The sequence below is a fragment of the Triturus cristatus genome, chromosome 6 (genome assembly GCF_964204655.1).
Source record: "Triturus cristatus chromosome 6, aTriCri1.1, whole genome shotgun sequence".
In the NCBI taxonomy this organism is placed as follows: Eukaryota; Metazoa; Chordata; class Amphibia; order Caudata; family Salamandridae; genus Triturus; species Triturus cristatus.
Window position 1 is genome coordinate 1,774,336,955 of NC_140589.1, and position 26,631 is coordinate 1,774,363,585.

The 26,631-nt window shown below is 46.4% G+C and overlaps 1 protein-coding gene across 2 annotated transcripts in view; it reads left to right on the top strand.

The window, feature by feature from the left end:
- LOC146821977 (serine/threonine-protein kinase pdik1l-like) overlaps window positions 1–26,631 on the top strand; it is a 179,161-nt gene that overhangs the window by 140,509 nt on the left and 12,021 nt on the right. The window contains exon 4 of one of the 2 annotated variants that reach the window (XM_085609401.1): window positions 16,249–16,503. The exons of the other annotated variant lie outside the window; for it this stretch is intronic. The gene's annotated coding sequence lies outside the window, so the exon portion shown is untranslated. Of the gene's footprint in view, window positions 1–16,248; window positions 16,504–26,631 lie in introns of those variants that run through there. 2 annotated transcript variants of the gene reach the window in all.

Here is a 26,631-nt window from a genome sequence, read left to right on the forward strand (position 1 = left end):
CAAGAAGAAAATAAAAAGGAACGAGGGGTCCAAGCTAGGCAACCTCGGTCACTCTCCTGGAGTAGTACTGGCGTGAGTGCCCACCGAGATGCCTTGCAGCCCTCGGGGTCGGCTGACGATCGGGACGGAAGTTTCAAACACGGCGCTGAAATGTTCCAGCGGAACCTCGAGGAGTTCAGCAACGGCGTTTCTTTCGGCAATCCTGCGCGGGAAGGAAAGCGTCCGACCTGATGAAGTCTGCTCGGCGTTGTCTTCGGAATATCCGGTGCGGGAAGGAAAGCGTCCGCTCCGACGTGGGAAGCTAAACGGATTGTCAAGCACCTTCTTCCAGTGGAGGAGGTGCTTAAGGGGGAGTTTGAATTAGTGTCCGCCAATCAAAACGGCGGAGGAGTGTCCCAGGGTATGCTGGGAGTTGTAGTGCCACGGGTCACAGTCATTCTCTCTCGTGCTTTCATACCCTAGGGGGGCGCTGAGGTGGGTACTCCCTGTGATAAGGGTTTGGAGAAGGGGAATCGTGACAGCCCCTTCTAACTTCTATTTTATTGTATGCTGGCTTGCAAACTCTTTTATTTCTGGTATTAGGGATTGTGAAGGTTTGCACATGCTCAGAAGGGCTAGCATCATGTCTATCTCCAATCTAGGATGACATTTTTGTTGTTTAGATTTTGGTCGCTGCCATGTTCATGTGAACACTTACATCGGAGGCTAAAATGTCAACATGTAAATTGAGATGACTCATTCATTGTCGTACTAATTGTGTCTTATTGGGGCCAAACTTATAAACATGAGATACAAATTAGTCAATCTGTTGCTTTAAAGACCCTTGTAGTTTACCATGAGGGGAGAGGCTTTGCGACCAAAACTATCAGGCCAAACGTCATGCCAGTTTGCTACAAACCAGCCCCAGTCGGGGGATGCTTCTGGGCTCTAAGAGTGGTACAGAGAAGTCGCCTTCAGCCAGGCATTGCTTATCATTCCTGAGCAAGGGCTATGTTAGAAAATAGCTTAATAGATGTTTCTCCCTAAGAAAGGTATGCTATGCGATCCTTCTTAACCCCTTTTTCTGCTAGGCATTTTCCCCTCCCTTTGCTAAGCCTTTTTTTGGCTATTTTTGGTAGTTTGCGCTTAGGCCCCTGTAACTTTTTGACTACATAAGATATCCATGCTAAATTTGCGTCCTTTTCTTCCAACATCATGGGGATTCTAAAGGTACCCTGGGTTTGTGGATTCCCCTGGAGGGGACCCAGAAATTAGCCAAAATATAGCTACATTTTGATTTTGTTTTGGGGAAAAATGGGAAAAAAGGGCTACAGATGAAAGCGTCTGGTTTTTTCCCTGCAAATGGTATCAACAAAGGGGTTGTGAAGCTGAAATTGCCATTTTCACAGCTTTTAGGGACAATCAGACTTTTGTCAGAAAACCAAAATATTTTACACAGTTTTGGCATTTTTCTGAAAGTCTTTTTGCTATTTTTAGTGCTTTCAACCTCCTTCCAGTTAATGGTAGAAATGGGTATGAAAGCAAAAAAGGATCATGGAAAGCTATACATTTTAGAAAAGTAGACAAAATTCTGAATTTAGCAAGGGGTCATTTGTGTAGATCCTTCAAGGTTTCTTTATAGAAACTAACAGTTGAATATAGGAAAAATTGAAAATTAGTTGGAAAAAAAAAGCCATTTCTGTCAACGTTTTCATCTGTAACTTCTAATTATGACAGTTGTTTGAAAGCAATATACCGTTGCATCCGCTGGACCTTTCTGGTTGTGGGGATATATAGGACTTGTCGGTACACCAAGAACCTGACGTACCGGGTACATAGCAATTAATTTGTGAAAATGTATACATCGAGAAATTGGTATGAACGACACCTATGCATTTCTGAAATTGTAACAAAATATAGAGTTTAGAAAGAGTAGATATTTGCACATATCCGAAGTTGTGAGTACCCATACTAGCATGAGAATTATAGGTCATTTTCCACATTGTCTTTCATTTGGAAAGCAGAAATGCATCAATAGGTAATAACGCAACGTGGACACACCACATTTTCACAGTGAAAACGCCTCTTTTTTGCAAGGGATTCTGGGTAACAATCTGGTGAGAGCCAGGAAAGTCACCCCATCCTGGATACCCCTGGGTGTCTAGTTTTCAAAAATGTATAGGTTGCTAGGTTTCCCTAGGTACCGGCAGAGCTAGGGTTCAAAATCTACAGGTAGGCATATCCTGAGAAAAAGTCAGTGCCTAGTGGGCTTTCTGCCACCATGGGGATGGGGGACATCTGTTGCCCCATATGCTCCCAGGATGGTGGGGGGGGGGGCAGGAAGACTGTGGCTATTCTTGGGGGGTGGGAAGCCCCCACCCCTACTAAAAGAAAAGCCAGCATAATCGCTGTCCCCCACCCTATATAAAATAAAAATCCCTGGCGCTTAGTGTGCTTTCTGCCCCCCCTCTGATGCAGATCAGGGGCTATTGCCCCCATCTTCCTCCTGGAGGGGGCAACAAGTCTTGAGTTTTCTTTTGGGGGGTAGGGTGGGGGCATTTGCATGCCCATTCTGGGCAGCCCCCACCTCGGGCCTATAAAAAAATAATCCCTAGTGTCTAGGGTGCTTTCTACCCCCACTGGGGGGCAGATTGGGGGAGAATGCCCCAAAGACTGGAATTTTGTGGGGTGGAGGGGTGGGGGCATTGGCAAGCCCATCTTGGTCAGCCCCCACCCCTAAATTCATCGTAAAAAAACCAAAAACCTGGTACCTAGTGGGCTTTCTGCCCCCCCCCCCCCCCCCGGGTGGGCAGATTGGGGGCTACTGCCCGGGAGAAAGACTGGAATGTTGTGGGGGGAGGGGTGGGGGCATTAGCAAGCCAATCTTGGGCAGCCCCCACCCCGAAATGAAATGTTAAAAAAAAACTGGCATTAGTGGGCTTTCTGCCCCCCCCACCCCTCCACCCCCCGGGGGCAGAAAGACTCTAATTGTGCGGGGGGCATTGGGGGTATTGACGTGCCCATATTGGGCAGCCTCCACCCCTAATTTATGTGCTAGAAAAAAATCCCCGGTTCTAGTGGGCTTTCTTCCCCCCTGGGGTGGGCAGAAAGACTATATTTAGCCCAAATTGTATAGGGGCTAGTGGGTCGCTCACTGCTTGGGATCACCCAACCCCCCCCCCCCCCGAAGCGATCCCCAAGCAGGGATCCTCTAGGGCGGGGTACCATTGGATAGGGGGATTCTCCCCTTTCCAATGATACATCTCCCATCTTTCTACTTGCTCGGGGGGCTAAGATAGCCCCCAGAGCACGTAGAAAGTGAAACTGAAATGAGCCTCATGGCTCATTTTAGTTTCGGTGTCTGTGCAATGAAGTCAGCGCAACGTGCGCGCTGATCTTCATTGCACAGAAACACAGCCTCTGGAGCTGGGGATGCCCTTCCCCAGCTCCCGAGGCTGTCGGGGTGGGGGGATCCCTCTGGTGCCTGCAGCAGAGGGGTTTCCCCTGCCATGTGCGAGGATGGCTGGGAGATGTCCTGCGCACACGAGCACCATGGCAGGGGTTAAGAAACTTGACTTGTAGGCTTGCGATTTTGTTCTTCTAAAGTTTAGCATGGTGCTTACAAGTAGCATTAGGATGCTAGGATCATATTGGCCATGTTAGGACTGCTCCTAGTGTGTTCTCTTGTCCTGTCATGCTTTGTTGCCTTTATTTACGCATTCGGTGTGGTTACTGTTCATGTTTTATTCTCTAGATTTGAATTTTTGAAGGCAATTTTTTAACATTTTACCCAGAGTGTCGTAGTGCTATATTGAGTGCCTACTTAATGAAAGAGAGTTTGGAGTTCTGCTGTGTTCTAATTAGGGGCTAATCATGGACTGAGCACACCACCACAGTATTGCTTCGTAAGGTCGGGTGGGGTGCAACTTAATTCCTTATTTGTGCACTTATCTAAGTTCATGCACTGGGGGTTAGAAATCAGATCTCTGTGGCTCTTAGATTGTGACATTTGGCACCCAATATGGCACTTAAATTATCTGGGTTCTTGAGTAATTTTTGATGCTACGCTCAAACATTTATTACAAAGATAAGGAGACATCAGTTGTGATAGTAATTGCCCTCCTTCAGATTAAATAAGAAACCTCAGTTTTCTGTAGGTTAGTCAATCTTGGCTCTTTTCCCTATCTGTGGTTTCTGCATTTTGGATCTTAAGTTAATTGAATCTATTCACTAAACATGGTATCTCCTGTTGTGATAGGAGCAAATTACAGAACAGCTGTTGCACAACTTCTCCAAGACAGAGGTATCCCTGACACACACAGGGGAGGTGCAGTAACATTTGTAGTTCATGCATATGTGTTTGACATTTTTTACTCGTGGGTAGGGTTTGATCTTATAGATGCTGATACTGGCATTTCCTTATATGTAAAGTTGCTGCAGTTCCTGTATAATACCAAGCATATCAATACTTTAAGTTTCCTTTGACCTACCAAAACTGGTTCAGTGGTCACTTACCCAAACATCTTAGATTGTCACACTGGGCCCCCTCAGAAAAAAAAAATTGGCTGGGTATATGCTATAAAAGCAGGGGACTTACCAGAGGACACTGAGGTTTGCTCCAACTCTCTCAAAAGGCACTCTAGACCTACACAAACTCAGTGTGAATCACAAATACTCTGAGGGGTTGGCATAAGAGAACAAAGCTGATGTCAGGCTTCCTTCACATCTGACAGATTTCTTCAAGAGCAATTTCCGAATTCTGGTCTACAAAAGAAGATGCAATGTATCAGTTTTCTTTGACTACTAGCTAGATTTTAATACCACTTTGTTTTAAAGCAAACTAGCTACTGGTATACAAACACCGGTTTCTCAGCTCTATATTTGATTTATTTCTAATAACATGCAAGTGTATCCGTAAACAAAAAAATCTCAGTTATTACTTTTTTATGCTGACATCCTCTATAGAGAAAAAAATATAACTGTGTTAAAGAACTCACCCTCCTTCTAAATCTTTGTAGAAAAACAAATGGAATGTCACAGTATCCTAGGGAGTGAGTTGCCATCAATCACAACCCAGTAAAGTTCACAAAATATGCAGCATTCAGTCTTTAACTTATAAAAGTATCCCCAGTTCAGCCATGGTCATTCAACAGAGTGAAAAATGGGTAGAGTCACAAGAAAATCCTTGCAGACGATTATTAAAGTTCAACAAAAGACAATCATGAGTGACAGAACATCCTCCAACCAGACGTCCAAGATCAGTAGTAGCGGCAAGAGAAGTAGACATCCAAGGCAACATGAAGATCAAATCTTTGCTCCCAAAAACTCCAGGCTTTCCAAGACTCCAATGCCAAGTTTGGGAAGCGATTTGATTCATTTAACTTTCTCCTTTTATAATGAAGATTGAAGATGGCCGCAACTACTAAAGCTTGCAAGATGAGAATTTAAAGTCCTTATATATTTTATTTTTGTTTCATTTTCACTTTGTGGCATCCATGTCCACAGCGACCTCCATCTTAGATGAGACATCACTGCAAACATGGCTCATCACTGTTTTCCTCTTCAACCTTATACACAACCAATACACAATACACCTCTTCCACAGCAGTTACAGCCCGTGGAGGTAGTCCGATTATAAAATCAAATTGTAGCCCTTTATAAGTGACTCAGGAAATATGTACTGCATAGCGGGCAGAGCAGTTCCAGCAGGACCTAAACCATCGGCATAGGTAGCCACATAGGCAATACGTCCACAGGGTATAAATGCCATTATGTGCATGGTACCCGTAAAACGTGATGACATTTCCTTCTGGATTACTTCTAAGACCCACCAGTTAGAAGCAGTCTATAATCTCAACATCCCAAGGAAAGCATAGAATTTGGACTGAGTCTTTCCCATGGAACAGTGCCATTTGTAGAGAACTGCAACACCTACATTTACAGTATTACTCATGGCACACCCTCATTTGTGGTACTAGGTAATGCACTAAGAAAACCCCAAAATAAACACAGAGCTGCACCTGTTTAAGATTTAGGAATAAAATGAATGGGTTATGACCACTTGGGATCACAAGCCTTCAAAACGCATCTCAAAACAAAAAACGAGACTGATGGTTCTGGAACGGAAAAGACTACACCAGAGACTAAAAACAAGGAGTGAAGATAATAAAAGGACTGGCTCTCTTTCAACCCAGGAGTCCAGCAGGGATGGTTACAATGTGAGGGAACTTGACAAAATAAAAAAGCTGAATAAGTATTCTTATAGCTGCTCTTTCTGCTGTTTTCAGGACTATGACAGTAAAAGTGCAGAGAGGACTAGATGAACAGAGTATTGCAGAAAAGACAAGTGTACTAAGAATGTGAAGGGCATTAAGATGAAAGTAGTGTAAAGAAAGCAAAAGGTTTGGAGGCCAAGCATCACTTTAAGAAGAAAATGGTAGATAATTTAGTGAAAAAAAAAAAGAAAGTGCCCTGCAAACCACGGATGCTTCTGCGGTACAGGACTTGTACTACAGGATATTGCAGCAGAAGTGACAATAGCTGGCTGACACCTGGTGGCTGATCAGACTGAAGAATATATACAAGTCGAAATTCCAGATGGACATGTAAGCCTTGCAGATAGAAAAAAATACATACTGAGGGGTATATAACATGCAAAATGTATTCAACATTCTGGCGTTATTTATCAGATCCCTATGACCTCATCCCAGCGGAGGATAACTGGCCTCCAGCCTTTATAAGTGGTGCACCCAAAGTAGAGGAGGTACTAATGTTAGCATTTTCCTCCTACATACCTGAGTACCTCATGGAAAAATATGCACACGAGTGGGCTTTAAAACAAACCCCAGTGCTGTATAGAAACTAAGTGCAGTGGGATAAAGAATTAATTCCACATGTCATTTCTTTATTGAGTGAGACCCATATTGAGGCATAATATCCTCTAAAGCCAGATTCAAAATTCTACAGATCATTGAAACATGAACTCACAAATATACTATACAGAAACCCTCAAAGCACATAACTCCAGACTACCCTTATGTGAAAAATATAAAACTTCCCTGGACATTTCCACTGGATTCTTCGGTCAAAACATAGCGCCTGAAAGTGAGTATCTAACAGCTTTGTATTTTAATGGCTTTCAATTCTGTTTTAAATGATTGCTGATGGGCTATATGAATAGTACTGGTTTATTTACGGAACACATTATGGAGATCTTACAAGAGGATTCTGAAGCGCTGTCTTACATTGACAACATTTACATCTCAGACGATGATTTAGAACAACTCCTGAATAGGGTGGACTGGTTCGTGACAATGTTGACTACACATAGTAATACGATTAACTTTAAATAATCTAAAATCACTTATTGAATGTGATTTTCCTCAAATGCATTATTCACCGAAGGCTCTCTTCAGAAGTGTGCCACCTTACAGCCGCCAAATACGTTAAAGTTGCATAATCTAATGGGTTTCTTAACTCTTGGAGGATTTATTTGCCACGTTATGCTGAGCGAGTAAAGCCCTTGTAGACCTTAATTTGATCCACGTTTTCTGAAAAATATTTGACTGAAAAACATACACCTATCTTATGTGTACTGCAAGCATACATGTTAGAAACACAATTTTTACAGAATAGGGATAACACAAACAAACCTAGTTATTCCAATTGTCCCCAGTTTCCTGGGCTATACAGTACAATGTTAAGAAGGACAGACGGTTTGCTTTGCTTCTAAGTTGCATTTGAATTCCAAAGCTGGATCTTGCTTTGCTCCCACAGAGAAAATTCTTATTGTGGTGCAGACATCTTGAAAGTGTCCTCTGGCGCAAGGCAGACTAATAATTATAGATTCTCCTCTTCCTACTTTAGAAGCAGCAACAAAAGCAAGTATTTCTAATGCTCACGCTCTACATCTGCATTGAGTACAGTGGGCCACGTCTTTTTGTAAAGTTGATGTGAAATTTGAGTATGATCTGACTCTCGTACTCAAGAATTTCTCCATTATACATGCAATATACCCACAGGTGTGTATGTACGTCAGGTCCTCCCAGATAAAGTATGTATCCCCACAGTGGTGGAAAGTACACACTAGTTGTTTAAATACCCCTCACACACCAAAAGAAGGTGCGTATGCCTCAATGAACTGTGCCTCCTATATCTGCCGACATGTTTCGAAGCTCCCCAAGCTGCTTCTTCAGGACCTTAAGGATCCCTTCTTATACACACAGTGATGTGTTATATAGTCATAAATGTACGGTGTAAGAAAAAATCTGCAGGAGAATTTGCTGCATGAAATTATAAGGCCTCAATTGGTCTTTGTAGTCGTTAAACTTGACGTTTGTAAGGTTAATGAACCATGAGCCTTTGAACGGGTGGAGGGAGTGCCTGATAGGCTATGACTCCTGGGACAGTGCCCTGCCTTGTGCAACCCCCCCGAACGGCTCCGTTCAAAACATGTCGGCAGATATAGGAGGCACAGTTCATTGAGGCATACACACCTCCTCCGCCACCTTTTATTGATACCAGCTCAAAGGTATATTAAAGTTTTTAGACCATCGAGCCAGGTATTTTTTAACTCACTCTCCCATCCACCCCTGACCCTTCCTCTCACACCCCTACACAACACATAGTTGTCCCACAACAACAGTGCTACCACGCAAACGTAGGTCGCAGCACGCCCCGTCCCGTAGAGGGGCAGGAAGACCCCTATGATGAAGCATGACACCAAGGGCCCTTTTGGTGTGTGACGGATATTTAAACAACTAGTGTACTTTCCACCACTGTGGGGATACATACTTTACCTGGGAGGACCTGACGTACATACACACCTGTGGGTGGATTACTAGGTTTATAAACCTAACCTTGGGAGGATGTATCCACCGCCAGTACTCATGTTGAGTGGTACCTCTCTACTCCCCATTTTGTTCCTTTTTGAGTTGCATGCAATATACCACAACTTTAAATATCCTATCCTTCGAGGTCTGTAAGCGTCTTTCATGCAGACGGCTGTGCAGAGCCTACTGTTGGTACTAAAAAGAAGTACTCTGTGGCATGCGGAACAGTGCAGTCCTTTTTCAAAAATGGCAAGTTCAAACCACTACCTACTAGCACTAAAACCGTAGGTGATTGCACAGTACCGCTTGCAGAAAAAAATAATGCAATGTTATTGCACTACAAAAGGCTGATCAAGCATTCACACAGTATTATGTTGAATTCAGTGTTCTGTGTCCAAAGATACATTGAATTAGCACATTGGCAATAGAACGGATTCAGAGATTCTAATGAGAAACCAGTTAAAAATTGACCAGTCTGAGGAAAGGTAGCAAATTTCCAAGGCAAGCATCTTCTCGTCCTGTTCAAAATACCATGACTCATAAAAGTGACACGCTAAAGGAAACTTTGCAGCTGACTTAGCTGCAAAGTCAGCGGCTTATACTTTTAAAGTAGCAGTGGTAACCAGACCTCAACCCAAGATCAACAGAGACCTATTGGCAGCGATACAAGCAACAGGTGAGAAACCTCCAGGCAGTTTTCTATGCAAAATGTAATCCTATACCCTCAATCAAGATCACACTTGGATGGTTTCATTACTTGGAGTTAACGATGGGCAAAATTCCTAATAAGTAGGATAGATCTGAAAGAAACACGTTAGTGATGGATTCCTTACCTTAGAATTACCCCCAGGCGTCAGACTGGATCTGGAAAGTTTTCGTCAGCAGTACCCTTGCGCGTCGGAAGTTGGCGTCGTGGGGCTCTGTGTCCATTGCTGGTGTTGTGGTCGCCGAGATGACGTTGCAGCAGCTACTTAGATGCCGCCCTCACGCGCTGATGTCTGTTATTTCTTTTTTTTCACATCAGCAAACGCAGATCAGAAGAGAGCGGTACCCCCAGTGACTTTTTGACTGAGTTTTTTCCAGGCTTTTTGTCTCTATCTTTTGAGTCGATAGACTCCTGGTGCAGTAGGGATGCCCGGCTTCATCGCATGATGATAGTGACGGACCCACACCGCGTGTGTCTTTACTGCCTAGAGTGCGACCACGACCCCAAGTCGAACTCCGACTGCTGGGCCATGGCGCCGAAGACTATGCGGGACCGGTCCTGAAAGTTGCGAGAAGTCCAGCAGTCGGCTCCCTGCTGCTCAAGGTCCTGGTCCCGTGGGAGGTCAAGGGACCGGTCGCGGAGCCATCACCACCGTTTATCGGGTTCGAAGTCTCTGCACTCGGGGTCAGGTAAGACTAAGCGTTCCAAGAAGTCGAAGAAGCGCCATTGCTCTCCGACTTCCCCTTGCCTGTCGCGGCTGAGGGTGCGGGTGGTGCCTCTCCCGCAGCTCCAGCAGAGTCTACGCAGTCGCCGCCGGCCTACATGCCCTTCCCCGGGTCTATCGGCGACTCCGGCCCAGCTGCAGGAATTTGTCAGCCATGGCTCGCCTCTTTGGGCCGTCCGTCCCCGCTGGTGCACCTTTGGGCCCCATGGGGCCGACTGGGGGTCCTAGCCCTTTCCTGCCGGCGGCTCCGGCACCGCAGGACCTACCATGGATCCGTGCTTGGATCCCGGTCGACGCCGGTTGACCTTGTGATACCTCCACCGGCACCACCACTGACATCGCCCAGCCCACCGTCGCCCCCGGTTTCAGCCCCGATGTGGATACGGCACCGGACCCGCGTCGCTCGACGCCGATGGGGGATTTCTATCCCTATGTCCGTCCTCCTTATTTTCGGCCTGTTTATCAGCCTTCGGAGGAAGGGGAGAACTGGGAGGGGTCTGGGGACCCTCTCACAGCACAATGTGAGTTTGACCCGGACTGGGCAAAGGAGTTTGTGGATGCCAGTGGTCTTGATACCATGCCTGGCCTTGGCATGCTGTCTCCTCCTACCGTGGAGGATGGTGTAAGTTACGCAGTGGTGTTGCGTAGGGCGGCCGAGGCCCTCCACTTCGAGCTCTCTACAGTTGCCGTCAGGACTAACCTCCTGACAGAATTGCTTCAGCCGGCAGCTACCTCTTCGGAGCCACTGCTGCCTTTTAACGATGCACTTTTGGACATTCTTTTGGGCACCTGTTCCAGGTCCAATACGGGCTCCTGTGGACAGGAACATGGCCCGACGCCATCACCCGTACTCCAGGCGACCCCCTTTTCCCTTCCCAACACCCCACCCCTGAGAGCTTGGTTGTCCAAGCCTATGTGTCCCCAAGCGCATTCCCTACCGCACCACCAGACAGGGAATCCATGAAACGGGAGCATTTCGGTAAGAAGATTTTTTTCTTCCGCCAGTTCAGGGCTGCGGTCTGTGAACACTGCATGCCTCTTGGGCCATTATTCCCACTCTGTGTGGAATACGGTGGCGCGTGTTCTGCCTCAATGTCCGGAGGAAGCCCGGACAGTGCTCTCAAGCTATTGCTGAAGAGAGGGATGCAGCCAAGTTCACTATTCGTTGTGGCCTTGACACCACCGACTCGCTGGGCAGGGTGATTTGCACAACGGTGGCGCTCCGTCGCCACACCTGGCTGAGGACAACTGGTTTTTCCTGGGGATGTCCAGAACAGTTTGATGGACATGCCCTTTGATGGCTATCACCTTTTCGGCGACAAAGCAGATAGTGCGTTGGAACGCTTTAAGGACTCGCAGGCTACGGCCAAGTCCTTGGGCCTTTCCGCCACACGCTCTCCTCCACCCTCTGTGTTTTCGCTCCTTTCGTGGCCACGAAAGGGGTGCCTGACACGTTCGTTTCAGAGCCACAGGCCTGGGCAGCAACAGTCTCAGCATGGATGTGGGACCCGCCGAGCCAGGCAGGGGACGGGTCAGTCCAACTTCACCCCAGCCACCACTGCCTTCAAACCTTCCTAGTCCGGTTTTTCAGGCCCATCAAACGCCAGTGGGCGGCAGGATTTGCCATCACCTCTCCCACAGGCGCACCATCACTTCGGACAGGTGGGTTATACACATAGTCCGAAGGGGCTACTTCCTCCCCTTTTGGACTACCCCTCCAGCCATGCCACCCCAGTACCACCGCATGTCGGGGATCACTTGGCACTTCAACAGGAAGTCGCGGCCCTCTTGGCAAAGGGGCCATTGAGTGTGTTCCTGCGCCAGAAGTAGGACGTGGTTGTTACTCCCACTACTTTCTGGTGCCAAAGAAGGACAAAGGCCTGCGTTCTATCTTGGACCTCAGGGACGTCAATCGCTTCCTCCGGAAGGAGAAGTTCAAGATGTTAACTCTGGTTCAGGTCTTCTCTGCCCTCGACCCTGAAGACTGGATGGCAGTGTTGGACCTGCAGGACGTATATTTCCACATCCCCGTCCTGCAGGCCCACCGGCGTTACCTGCGGTTTACGGTATGCCACAAGCACTTTCAGTTTACAGTGCTCCCTTTTGGCCTTACCAGCGCCCATCGGGTGTTCACGAAAGTGATGGCGGTGGTCGCAGCTCATCTGCGCAGATCAGGGGTTCCAGTCTTCTTCTATCTCGACGACTGGCTGTTAAAGGCGGGCTCGCCCCGGACAGTCGTCTCTCCAGACTATGGCCGACCTCCTGCATTTGCTGGGGTTCGCCATCAATGTGCCGAAGTTGCATCTGATTCCCTCTCAGAAGTTCCTCTTCATCGGAGCAGTTCTAGATCCGACACACTTTCGGGTCTATCCTCCCGAACGGTGAGTCCAAGATATTCAGGCTCTGATTCCGATCTTTCAGCCTCTATCCTGGGTTTCGGTCAGGGTGACACTGAGGCTGCTGGGCCTTATGGCCTCCTGCATCCTGCTGGTCGATTATGCCAGATGGCATATGCAGGCTCTGCAGTGGGACCTGAAGTTCCAATCGGGGCAGCATCAGGGAACCTGGCAGATTACGTCCAGATCTCGGAGGTCACTGCACAACAATTGCAGTGGTGGCTCACGAACCGGCATTGGGTCAATGGCAGATCCCCCTCCCTTCCCCAACCAGTGCACACAGTGGTGACGGATGCATCTCTCCTGGGATGGGGCAGCCACATGGGAGAGGCGGAGATCAGAGGCCTCTGGTCTCCGGCGTAGTCCAGGCTCCATATCAACCTTCTGGAGCTCTCGGCGATCCAACTTGCACTGAAGGCATTCCTTCCCTCTGTCACCACCGCCATGTGGTATTGCAACAAACGGGGCGGGTGGGGTCTTGGACCCTATGTCAGGTGGCCCTGCGCCTCTGGACATGGCTGGAACATCAGGGCATTTCCCTGGTGCTTCAACGCCTGGCAGGTTCACTGGCCGCCAGGGTGGACAAACTCAGCCGCAGGTGCATAATGGATCACGAATGGAGTCTTCACTCGGAGGTGGCGCAAGGTTTCTTTCTACAGTGAGGAGAGCCTAAGTTAGATCTATTCGCCACCGAATAGAACGCGCAATGTCAGCAGTTCTACATGTTGGAATTTTCAAGGCGGCACTCGCTCCGCGACGCTTTTTGTTGCGAGTGGAGTTGTGGTCTGTTGTATGCCTTTCCGCCTATACCATTTCCGCCCAGAGTGCTGAAGATCAGGCGCGACCGGGCCCAAGTCATTCTTGTGGCTCCGGACTGGGCTTGAAGAGTTTGGTATCCCGAGATACTCAGTATGACCATTGATCCCCTGATCCGACTGCCTATTCAGGAGGATCTTCTGTCACAGCAGCAGGGGACGGTCCTCCACCCAAACCTGTCCAGTCTCCACCTCCTTGCGTGGAGATTGAGCGGCGGCAGTTGATTCCTTTCGACTTGCCTCCTGAAGTTTGTGATGTCATTCTGGCAGCCAGGCGTCCCTCCATTAAGTTGGTATACGCCTGCAGGTGGAACATGTTTGTGGCATGGTGCACAGCAAAGCCTCTGGATCCCCTTTCTGACCCTCTTTCACTAGCCCTTCTGTTCCTTCTTTCTTTGGCCCAGCAGCGTTCTGCTCTGGGCACTATCAAGGGCTACCTTTCTGCTATTTCAGCCTTTCTTAGGCTTCCTGATCAGCCTTCTCTTTTCAAATCCTCTGTTGTAAATAGACTCATTAAAGGCATTACTCATCTTTTCCCTCCTATTCCCTTCTTGATGCCACAGTGGAACTTGAACCTGGTTCTCACATATTTAATGTGCGCTCCCTTTGAGACTCTTCACAACTGTCCTCTTCGTCTGTTAACTTTGAAGACTGCTTTCCTACTCGCCATCACTTCTGCTAGGAGAGCGAGTAAGCTCCAGGCTCTTTCTTGCAAACCTCCTTTCCTGTCTGTCCATCTGGACAAGGTTGTGCTCAGAACGCTTCCATCCTTTCTGCCAAAGGTTGTCACTGCCTTTCACATCGGGCAGACCATCACCTTGCCCACTTTCTTTCCACCACCTTCCAGAGACTAAGAGGGGCTCCACCGTCTGGACCCATAACGTGTGGTCTCATTTTACCCGAATCGCACACAACAGTTCAGGGTGGATGACCAGCTCTTTGTTGGCTACACAGGCTCCAAGAAAGGTCGGCCGTACACAAGCAGACTATCTCCCAATGGGTCGTCTTGTGTAGTAAAGCCTGTTATTCTCTGGAGAGAAAGGAGCCTCCGGTGGGGCTGGGCGCCCATTCCACCATGGCGGTGGCTGCCAGTACGGCATTGGGACGTGGTGTCCCCTTACAAGACATCTGTCAGGCAGCTACGTGGGCCTTGTTGCACACTTTTACAAAGCACTATTGCTTGGATAGCCATGTCCGGAAAGATGGCTTCTTTGGCCGATCTGTTCTCCGGGACTTCCCGGTGTGATCTTGGGTCGCAGACCCACCACCGGAGTTGATATTGCTGGGGTATCTATTCTAAGGTAAGGAATCTATCACTAATGTGTTTCTTTCAGATGAACAAGTTACTTACCTTTGGTAACGATATATTTGGAAGAAACATTAGATAGTGATAGATTCCTTACCGCCCCACCCATCTTCCCCGTTTGCGAACTGATTTCTAAGGTTAAGGTCATCCCTTTCAGGTCCCTAGTTTCAATGCACCAGTGGTCAGTATCTTGCATGGCTCTGTGTTCCTGGCGCGGAAAGTCGTGTACAGAACTGACGTCCACGCGCGAGGGTGGCGTCTAATTAGCAGCCGCAACGTCATCTCGGTGACCACGATGCCAGAGACGGACGCGGAGCCGCACAACGCCACCTTCTGACGCGCAGGGGTACTGCTGAAGAAAACTTTACGGATACAATCTGATGCCTGGAGGTAATTCTAAGGTAAGGAATCTATCACTAACTAATGTTTCTTACACATATATTGTTACCGAAGGTAAGTAACTTGTTCATTAGACCTGATTAATGCTGTTCAAAAAGAGTTAGCATCTGCTCATGCTGCATGAGTACCAAATACCATTGCTCTAGCAAAGATACTGATGGGCTTATCTAATTAAACAAACTAAAAGTTATGTACGGCAATGTGACATCTACCAACAAAGAAACTCTCTATTTTTCCAAGACCAGTGCAGTCTTCCCTTACTATCTCCAGTCGCCTTTTAGGGTAATTTACCTCTACTACATCGGACCAGTTGATTCAGTAAACGTACATAGGTATATATTTGTCATTGATTCATGGTCCCGATCCCTGTGGGTTTGGCCGCATAGGAATGCTGATGCTCGAGTTGTCATAAGGCTTGCAGTACCTAGAGGCAATCTTTCATACCTTTCATTCAGTCTGTGGTCCTGTGTTTGCCTTAAAGGCTTTCAGTAATGATGTGTCCACTCTGCAAGTATGCCTGCAATACTCTCACCTATTTTGTGAGCAACTTGTTAATAGAGTGCTCCAGCGGTACTCTTACGCATGCCATGGCACTAGGACTGATTTTGCTGCATAATTTGTGTGGAGAGCATTAATCTGCTTGAAGGAGTATTAGGTGGTTGCACTCCATGTGAGATGCGTTTTGGAGTATCTATGTATGTGCCCAATCTTGATATTTCTGGAAAGGTGATAGAAGAAAAAGAATTTGACCTGGACCAAAGTTTGAATGTCTTGCTGAGCGACCAAGAAGTCTGAGACAAACTATCTAATTTGAAACATTCTAACTAAGATAATGTTCTTAAAGCTGCTGACAGGTGACTCCCTGCCCCCCACCCCACTAATGTTGGGCTAATGTTGGGGGGGTTAGTTCAAGAAAAGATTCCCACTACCCATTCCAGTATTTGGGGTAGAAGCACATTAACTATAATCGTCCTTCTGTTGCTTGGATCAAAGCAAAACTGTGAGGTGTCAATCACTCACATTAAAAATCAGTATGCAAATGAATATGTTCAGCCAACCCCTCCTCTCTGACCTAAAACGTTGTTTGTGTAGATCCTTACAACCTCTCCCTACTCGGAAGGAGCTACTCCAAGAAGAGAATGAAGAAAACAGCCAAGCTGACCTGTTGAGCCCCAGTCAAGGAACTGCTGAACTTACCATGTGTCCAGCTTTGCACCAAGCGCCAACTTCTACTGGAAAAGTAAATACTGTGATTTCAACATTCCCAACAGTTTTTGCTATATCTGTGGTTTACTTTGAACCAACAAGTGATCCCACATCAGTTGACATGATTCCCTTGCAAGAAATAACACTTTATGAAATCACTGACTTTGAATTTGGAGAAATTCCGACACACGCATCACTGCTGTTTCTGTTTGCTACTTGTTTTGTTATAAATATCAAATACCACTGTGTTCCTATTTCTGGATTGCTTCCGGAGTGTTTTGCCTTCTAATATGGCTCATCGTACTGGTCATGCTCTTGCTGCTAATAAATGGACATAAAATTCCTTGTAGAACTATACAGTTTCCTGTAGTTCAGGAACTGCAACCACATTCGTCTCACAAAGCACCTCTAGATAATCATGCTGTGAACATCACTGAATATCTTGTGCTAAACAGCATAGTTTTGGAGAAAGTCCCCTATCCAATCATGAGACATACTGAGATCCTGCACATACCAAACATCTTGAAAATTGCTCTGGATGACAATACCTGGTTCCATTTCAGATCAATGAGGCCTAAAAACTGTTAAAAGAATGATAAGTGACCTCCAGGCCTATACTACTTTATACAATAAAGATCCTTATTTAAATGCTGACAATCCTAAAGAAATGTTTTTTCCACCACTTTGGTCATCATTACATACACTGAACCAGCACTCCCTGAGAAATGTATAACTATTCACAATGGGAACATTGCAGGGATCCATCCAAATTGCCAGAATAAAAACTCCTTATAGCCTTGACAGGACACCTCCAGCAGCCTTCTATTATTTACAGGAGGACAAGCAACAAAATCTTTTTTTTTTGTAAAACTTTTTATTGATAAACAGACATCAGCATTACAATCACGTTTCGGAGGAAGTAGTACATCAGGCTTCATGGGAACAGTAGATAATACACGTTGTACAGAATATACTTTGGAAGGTCTAGGGTGAAGGGGGATCTTCGTTACCGAAGACAAGGGGAGATTGGCATATATCTCCTCGGTAGGAATTCCGCAAACCCCAAACACGAGTCCATTTCTTGGGACATCCACGGGCCACATACACTGTCTTTTCCCGAAACATTGCCCAATCCAAGTCTCTTTCCCAATCCCCCACCGTAGGAGGAAGCGGCGCTCCCCATCGCTGGGCAATGTTTCTCTTGGCGAGCATTAGTCCCAAAGTGACCCACTGTGTCAAGCAAACGTTCAAATCTGTTGGCTCCCAGATATTTAATAAACACCTGCGGGCCTCCATACGGAAGTGTGTGGATAAAACAGTGTTCATATTATCGTGAATGTTACACCAGTATGATTGGATCAATGTGCATTCCCAAACTATATGGATAAAGGTACCCAATTGGCCACATCCTCGTCTACAATCCCCCCCCATCAACCATCCCCATCCGCACCAATTGAGGCCCCGTCACGTATACCCTGTGTAGGAATTTTAGTTGGACAAGTCGGAGACGAGCTGGTATTGCCACTGCTTTGGGTTAGGAGATAGCCTCCTGCCACTCCTCATCGTCCATCTCAATGCCGTCCCTAGACCATTTCTCACGAAGGGCCCTGAGGGGATCTGGCATTTGTCAACCAATTTTTTGTATATCAATGAAATGGTGCTGTCAGGGATATGACCGTCCAATACTCTATCCTCTAACGGTGAGGATTCAGGTGGTATGGCCCCGGGCTGCAGATGAGTGCGGAGTGCGTGTATAGCGGAAGGGCTCCGAATCGGCCAACTTGAATTGTTGCTGCAACACGGCGAATGTCTTAATGTCCAATTTTTCCCACAGGTCACCTATACGAGAAATGCCTATAAGATCCCATTTGTCGAATCCTTTACTCCTCCACAAATTATCCAACTGTCCCATAATGGTGTCGCGAGTGTAAGCCTCCACCCCCAACCAAGGCATTTAGTGGCAGTGTGCCAGACATATACAGCATGTTTGGTGGGGCCTGTAAGTGTATAGCGCCGCAACAAAATAATCTTATTACTAATCACAAACTGGAATATTCCCATAAATGTGTTGAAAATCTTGCAGTGCAAAGCTGCATATTGAAAAGAAAATATTGAAGAAAAAAAAAGAATTTGGGAAACTAAATGTTGACAAATTCAGGCAAAGGAGCCTTTCTGAACAAAACTGTCTAGCAGCCTGCATGTCTGAAATTTGGTTCCATTCGAGATTCTCAGAAACCCTCAATTCCAAAAGTCGATTAGACCCAGTCTCCAAAATAAAAAAAAAGTTCTGATTTAGATCTATATGAAATGATCCAGAATGGTACTTACAATGTTGCACCCTAGAGGGGCCAGTCTATGGTCAGTTTATATGGATGTATGAATGAAGCCATTTCAAAAACTCCTGGTCCTTTACCCAATCGCCTGGACCCCATGTATAGTAAATATACACCTGTAGTTATCACCACATACAGTGTGGGTAAGATGTCCCAGCAATGGTTAACAAATTCCAGCTTCGTGTCTGTGAAAGAGCAAATGCCTACATTTAGTAAAACAATGGACTTCATTGACTTTCTCCTAGGTCCACTCCCATTTAGTTAAATGTTCCTGTTTGTAGCAAGTTATGCAATCTTTAATGAAATGAAAAGATACTCAGAAAAAGAATCAGCCAAAAGAATTTGAGAAATCGACAGGGAAATTATGCAAAACACATTTAAAGGTATTGACAGTGGCATTCAAGCACTGTCCAAAAGTGTATTCTATAAGTACTTTAATATCATCAGCCCTTGGTATACGAAAGGAAGGCTTAAATATTCTACAACACGGACTGGCTCAGTTGCAAACTATTACACAGCCAAATTGGGTGCTCCAAACTTTACAATATGTTAAAGTGCCTTGGCAGTTCGTAAATGAAAGTGCCATTTTCGAGCCCTATTTTTTTAAATAATTAATCTGATTTCAACACACAGAATCATGGCTAAAAAGAAGCCACCTATACTCTAATAAGTATTGAAGAAATGGAAGATGCCCCGTTTTCTAAAACAGAAGACACGCATATCTGTTTGTAAATGTCCCTTGGCACAGAATAGAAAGATAATATGCGCCTTGATATGTTGAATAAACTTGTTGCCATCTTAATGCAGAAAGAGTTCTCCTTAATCTCAGCAGTAGAAACCTTTCACTTAAAAACAGCCCTTTCTTTGTTCGAGATTCAAATACTCCTGCAAACCCAGCATCTCAATCCAGCAGATTGACACCATCTTTAATTTGTATGATACTGCCATAGTGTATTTCTTCAAAACTATTGGATCTAGTTCATTGATTGGTTTTAAGACTGTTTTTGGACTAATCCCTTCGGTTTTTCAATCATTGTTCTCCAGTCTGTTTGGCGAATTCCCAACAATTCTTCTGATAATCTGTGGAGTACTCATCTTCCTCTTGATAAAGAAATAAAACTGGTATCCTCTTCAAAATGAATTTCAAATGGTAAAATGCCACGGAAAAGCAATGGTGAAAGGCCTTCGCATTCTTTTTGGACTGATTGCTCTAAGCGCCGACTTCGCGCCGAAGTCGCGCAAAAGTCAAGCCCGTCTGCGCCCGTCCGCGGCCGAACGGGGCAAGGGGCACGACACCATGCTCAAATTCTTTCTTACTCCTCCAAGGACCTCATCGCCCTTCGAGGCATCTGGCCACTTCCGGACTCCGTCCGTAGACTCGTTCACTCCCTGGGCCTTGCCCCCACCCTCCCCATACCTCTGCCCTCCCCGCGGCGGTTCTCCCTGCCACCTTGCGTCCCCAGCCCCGACCCACCCCCCACCACTCCAGCTCTGTCCGTCATTCTACTCAATACCAGGTCGGCGGTCAAGCACCACCATGAGCTGTCCGTCCTACTCGACACCGAGAAACCGGATCTACTGCTCTTGACCGAGACCTGGTATTGCGATTCCTCCCTTCCCGCTCTCCTGGCCACTCTTCCACCGTCCTACGTGGTCCTACGCGCCGATCGACCGGCCGGCAGGGCGGGCGGTGGGGTTGCGCTAATCACCAGGTCAGATCTGCACTTCCAGACACTCCCCTCTTCCCCTATGGCCCCTGCTGACTTCCTGGTGGTCCGCTCCCTCCAGACCTCCCCTCCCATCACCTGTCTCCTCATGTACCGCCCCCCTCAGTCCTCGCCTTCTTTTCTACCTGCCTTCCAAGATCTACTGGCAAATCTGGCGGTTAGCTTTGCCTCGGTGTTGGTGACGGGGGATTTCAACTACTGGCCCTCTGACCCACACGAGTGCCCCGCCTCAAGAGAATTTACTGATTCTCTGTTTTCCTTCAACTTCGTCCCGTACATCTCTGTCCCTACTCATTCCCACGGGCACACACTTGATCAGGTCTGGGCTCTCAATCTCCCACTGGCCTCGGTGGTTGTCTCTCCTTGCCCCTGGTCCGACCACTCCCTCATTTCCTTCTCCATTCCTCACAACCCATCCCCCAAAACCCCGCTCGCCAAAAACACCTGGGCGCGGAACTGGAACAGGCTGGATCTCCCCGCCCTGACCTCTCTGCTTCACAATTCCATCCCCTCCCTCTCCGGCTTATCTTCTGCCTCACAGGCCAAGGCCATTAATACCTGGCTGGCCGGAGCCTGCGACTCAGAGGCCCCCCTGCGACGCATCTCCATTCGCCGGCTTAAAGACTCTAACAGATGGTTCAACGACCACCTAAAAGAACTCAAACTGAGTGTCCGGAGGGCGGAGAGGCAGTGGAGGAAGGAGTATAGCCCCTCACTAAAAACCCATTTTTTGACACTGTTGGCCGAATACAAATCAGCAATCTTATCTGCAAAGACCGACTATTTCTCCACGAAAATAACGTCGGCCGCCAATAAACCCAGGGCTATCTTCGACATCGTGAACGACCTGGCGTTTTCAGATCGAGCCTCACCCCAAATCCCTCCCTCCCAGTCCCTCTGCGACCAATTAAACAACTACTTCGTGGACAAGATCACCAATATCAAGGCAAATATCCCTTTACCCTCGTCGACCTTCGTCGATCCTTCCCCCCCCCCTGTACAAAATCATCTCACCGTCATCCCTCCCCTCACTCAGGAATCCTTTCTGGCGATACTCCCCAAAGTTAAATCGGGGTCCCCGGCGGATGTCTGCCCTGCACGCATCCTACAGCAAATTTATTCTAGCTGCCCGGATCCCCCGATTGCCTTTCTCAATAGTGCCTTGGCTCAGGGTATGGTGACTCCAGTACTAAAAGCGGCCACAATAGTACCCCTGCTGAAGAAACCCGGCTCGGACACTTCGATCTCGTCCAATTTCCGGCCCATCTCCCTGTTGCCCTTTCTGGGCAAAGTGATGGAACGTCATGTCACCGCAGCTCTGAGCGCTCACATCGAGGCCAATGGGGGGCTGGCCTCTCGTCAGGCAGGATTCCGCCCCAGGCACTCAACAGAATCGGTTGTAGTCTCTGTCCTAGACAACCTCAGAAAGAGCATGGACGATAACAACTACCAGGCACTGGTCCTCCTCGATCTCTCCGCCGCCTTTGACACGGTGGACCACACCATCTTACTTAACCGTGTCAGGGCGGCTGGTATCGGAGGATCAGCCCTGGTCTGGCTCTCCTCCTTTCTGAGGGACCGCACCCAGGCGGTCCGTCTAGGCAACTTCACCTCCACTCCCCTTCCTGTCACCTGCGGGGTTCCCCAGGGTTCCTCTCTCTCCCCTCTTCTCTTTAACCTCTACATCTTTCCTCTTATCTTTGCTCTTCAGCAGCTGGAGGTCACCGTTTTCAACTATGCGGATGACCTCCAGCTCATCTTTGATCTGTCCTCCTCTTCTCTCTCGGTCACTAACTTCCAGTCTACTATGACATTCATCAGGGACTGGATGAACCACAACCATCTTAAACTGAACCCTGACAAAACCGAGTTGGTTCTTACTGGTGGTTCATCCAGCCCCTGGAACTCTTCCTTCTGGCCCTCTTCCCTCGGTCCCGCACCATCCCCCTCCCCCACTGTCAAAACACTGGGTGTCAAAATGAACAATCAGCTCACCCTTCACTCACACATCAGCTCCGTGGTTTCTTCCTGTTCCCTCACTCTTCGAACCATTCGCTCTGTATCCCGTTTTTTCTCCCCCCAGGCTCTGAAGACCATTATGGCCGCCCTGGTGATTTCGCGTCTGGACTACGCCAACGCCCTTTTCCATGGAATCCCAGCCTACAGCCTGCGTAGACTCCAAGTCATTCAGAACCAGGCGGCCAGACTGATATTTGGCCTTCCACGTTATCACCACACCACTCCCCTCCTGAAAAAACTCCATTGGCTCCCTGTGAAACAACGTTCCCTTTTCAAAATCGGGTGCATGGTCTTTCAGGCCCGTCAGGGCACTGCCCCTGCTTTCATCACCTCACTCATCAAACCCTACGTCCCCGCTAGAAATCTCCGGTCCTCCTCCAAGTCCCTTCTCCAGATCCCCCGCTTTTCGCGCAAAAAGTGGGGCGGGTCCAACTTTTCCACTCTGGCCCCTTCCTTCTGGAACTCCCTCCCTGACAATCTCCGCTCCGCAACCCAATACCTTCCTTTCCGCAGAGACTTAAAAACCTTCTTATTCAGCCAGGCTTTCCCCGCTTAAAAACTATCGCCCCGGTCTTCCTTCCCTCAGCCAATGAACCCTCAGCGCCAAGAAACCGCTAGGTGTATGCTGCGCTCTACAAGTGTTTTAAATTAGAAATTAAATTAGAAATCAGTACTGAACTGTCTTTTCACAAGTTGGATGCCTTGTGTATAAGTTGTTTGCAAGAAACTGATATGGAAGTTCTACTACAACTGCCTCTAGTGGATTCAATCAAAGCGAAAAACCACTGTCACCACTAAAAATGCACCAAGCCTACAGCTAAGCATTGCAGTTGCTGATTTCTAACATATGCACAGTATGATGGGCAAGTCGCTCTCTCAGTGTTCGCGCAAACAACTGCTTTGATGCTTGAACAATCAATGTCACTAAGAACCAACATGGAAGGGGTGTAACCTTGCTTGGATGCTGTAGGTATACAAGAGCTGTTCCTGTGCATGCCTTCCTCCCCCATTGTCTGGTGCTAAAGCAAAGAAACGCAATGAACATACTCGTTCAGTGCCTCATCCGCAAAGGAAAAGCAAAAGCCTCTGAATAGTATGGAGACTACATGACTCCAATGTCAATTAGGATAAAGTGAACTGAGTTCAAACTGTGGCTCCTAAATAAAAGGGACAAAGTCTGTTCCTACTTTTCTGAAACAAAATGACAAGAGTGTGCCAAAAGGACAGTTTGTATCCCTTGTTTTCTCCTATTTTTGTGTTTTCTTTTGCATCCAGCCACATTTGTTATAGACCTATTGCTTTGCCTGGTTTGTTTTTAATCTGTCAACACACACATTTTAATAATGGGTCATCATTTTAAGCAGTATCTTAATTAATATTTTATGCAACATTTTTTTCATTATTGATCTATTTATTCCATTATACATACATATGTTACGTCTGCTGAATGTTACTGTCTCAATTTACAATCCGGGGGTTTCATGAAGACTGACGGCCATTTTAGCTTCTAATTTATTGCATGATGGCTTGCAAAGTTTTACCTCTCCTATTGGAGAGTTTGAATTTGTAAACTTGTGCATAAGTGTTCGCATCATGTCCACCTCATGTTAATGAGGAGATATTTTCGTTATTTATGAAATGATCGCTACCATGTTAATATGGATACCTACAACGGAGGCTAAAATGTCAACATGTGAATTAAAATGACTCATTCATCGCCATGCTTAATGTGTCCTGTTGGGACTTCAGCATCACAAAAACGTATAAACATGAGATAAAAAGTAATGAAAGGTGCTTTTAAAACCCTGTATGTAGCCATAGGTGGGAGTTGCTTTAGCATGGAAAAATCAGACCAGTGGAATGGCCACACCCAAAAAGGGGGCCTTTGCTCACTGTGCTACTGGAAACAAGCGGCACCCAACTGAAGAGCACCAATCAGGGTAAAACTGATATTAGGTTGCTTGTGTTCCAGTTCAGGGAGGACCCGGACTGTTCCTAAGGAGGAGGGTCAAAACTGATTGGCATATGGCTGGGTCCAAAATGATGAGGCATGGAGTGCAAAATAACAATGGACCGGTATGCCATCCAAGTAATTATCAATGGCTCAGATTAATTCAAGCCTTCCACCCATTACTTTTTTCTATACTGCTTTCTTGACATGGCCTACCCAGACTTGGCTGGGGAGCTAGCTGTCTCGTAGTAGCAATATGGGTGTATATTTTGTCTTGAAAATGCTTTGTGAGGGAATACTAATCCTGTTTGTATCAATATCAGGGTTTTGTATTGCATCTCAGTGAGTTGTCCATGAGCTATGTGTAATAATATGCATCTGCTTATGCCATCTATCAGTCATGTACAAAAATGTTACCTTATGTGTAGTTTGGTGTGGGACTTTAAGCATGCCAGGATATAAACTGGTTTTGTTATAGTTTTTAAATTAACGCAGGGTTGCCTATGTCATCCTAAGTGGACATTGGGCATTATTGGGCCCTCTTAGGTGTTAATATTGTAATAGAAGAGTTCTTTGACTCTGACACAGCCTTGTTTCTTCTCTTGTACACTGAGATGTGCCTGGACCTCAAGCCATTACTTTAGTTCATTTTATTTACCGTTTACTTATTTCCTTGTACAAGAGAGGTTGCTTGGTGTCGTAGCTTTCTTTTTAAAAACATTTTTAAATGTATTTTATTGAGCAGATCATTTTAGTTTGCCCACTGTTTTGTCCCAAGTTTGCCTGGTCGTCTGGCTAGGGATGGAGCCAGTGCTTTTCCACTTCCATGTGAAAGCTATGAAATGGCACCAGCAGTGTGGATGCGCCGCAGGCACACCTAAGGCAGCCTTCCAGCGTCCTATTCTGTCCAGCGTCCTGTCCCTCTGCTGTGCAGATCTAATGGCTATTTCTTACAAAATTACTTCTTCCTGAGAGTTATTTGATAATCTAGCAGATTGTTTTACTTAAAAAATCCTAATTAGAGGAGAATGTTACCATCCTACCATGCAGTAAAACATGTTAGAATCTGATTTAAACCATTACTCCCACTATAAACCTTCTTGTTCACCTCTAATATCCAAGCCCCTAAATTCCTTTAATCCTATTTTGGTGAACCACCTCATGTTTTTTTTTCCTTCATTTTTTGTTGTTGTTTGATCTGTTTATTAAAGTTCTATACATAAATGAAAAACAATATACATGTATAGGTATTATCACACGGAGCCAGTGGATAGTTTGCCAGTCCCAAATTGCAATCTAGCATCTGAACGTCATGGATACATCATCATCAATAGTTACAACTGATAACTACAAATGACATACCCCATTGATCGCTAAGCCTCCTCCCTCCAACAACATGTCTGTTCTTATCTCGTTGTGGTACACATAACTCCACTACTCATGTGCAATTCAATTACATATGTACTGCTCCTATAGTTTCACTCCGCCATATCACATCAAACTACTTATGCAATCAAACAGTCTTATTAATAACAACCATTGAGGAAAAAAACACCCCTCAGACGGGGAGGGGGGGGGGGGCAGGAGCCTCATGAAGGTAGATAAAGAAACGTGAATTTCCAAGGCTACAAGACAGAACCTTGTCAACGATCACACAGGTGCGTTTCATGACTGCTTAGAGAGCAGGCATCACAATTGGGGGTATAAGGGACGCTTCCTTCAAACCAGTATATAGTTCGGGTCATACGTCAATGCATAAATAACACACTATCAATCAGGAGTAGGAATATCTGGAATGTCATCTGGCGCCAGCACCCCTTGAAGCGTACACAGCATTGCATAGTTACCACGCTGCGGAAATGAGGAATTTGCGAAGGCCTAGCGAATCCTCGCGTATTAAGGAGTTGGTGAACCACCTCATGTTGCTGGAAAAAAGTCGACCTTCTGCATCTCTGTTAGACCCTCTGCATGCGATGGTCTAGAAAAGAAACTGTGTCGAAATTTCACCTTATCCTACTAAAACTATAGATAAGTCTATCCAATCAGTCATGTTTCCTAAGCATCTTTAAGTATGCTTTTTGTCTGCCCTTTATTAAAGAAAGCTACTGTGAACCATTTTGTACTTCAGACAGATGGGAAAGTTACATACCTGCGTTCTGATACCCTTCTAGGGTCAAGTTTGCGCTATATAAAACTTTATAAATAAATAAATACCTGTTCTACATCGTAGGTATCTTTA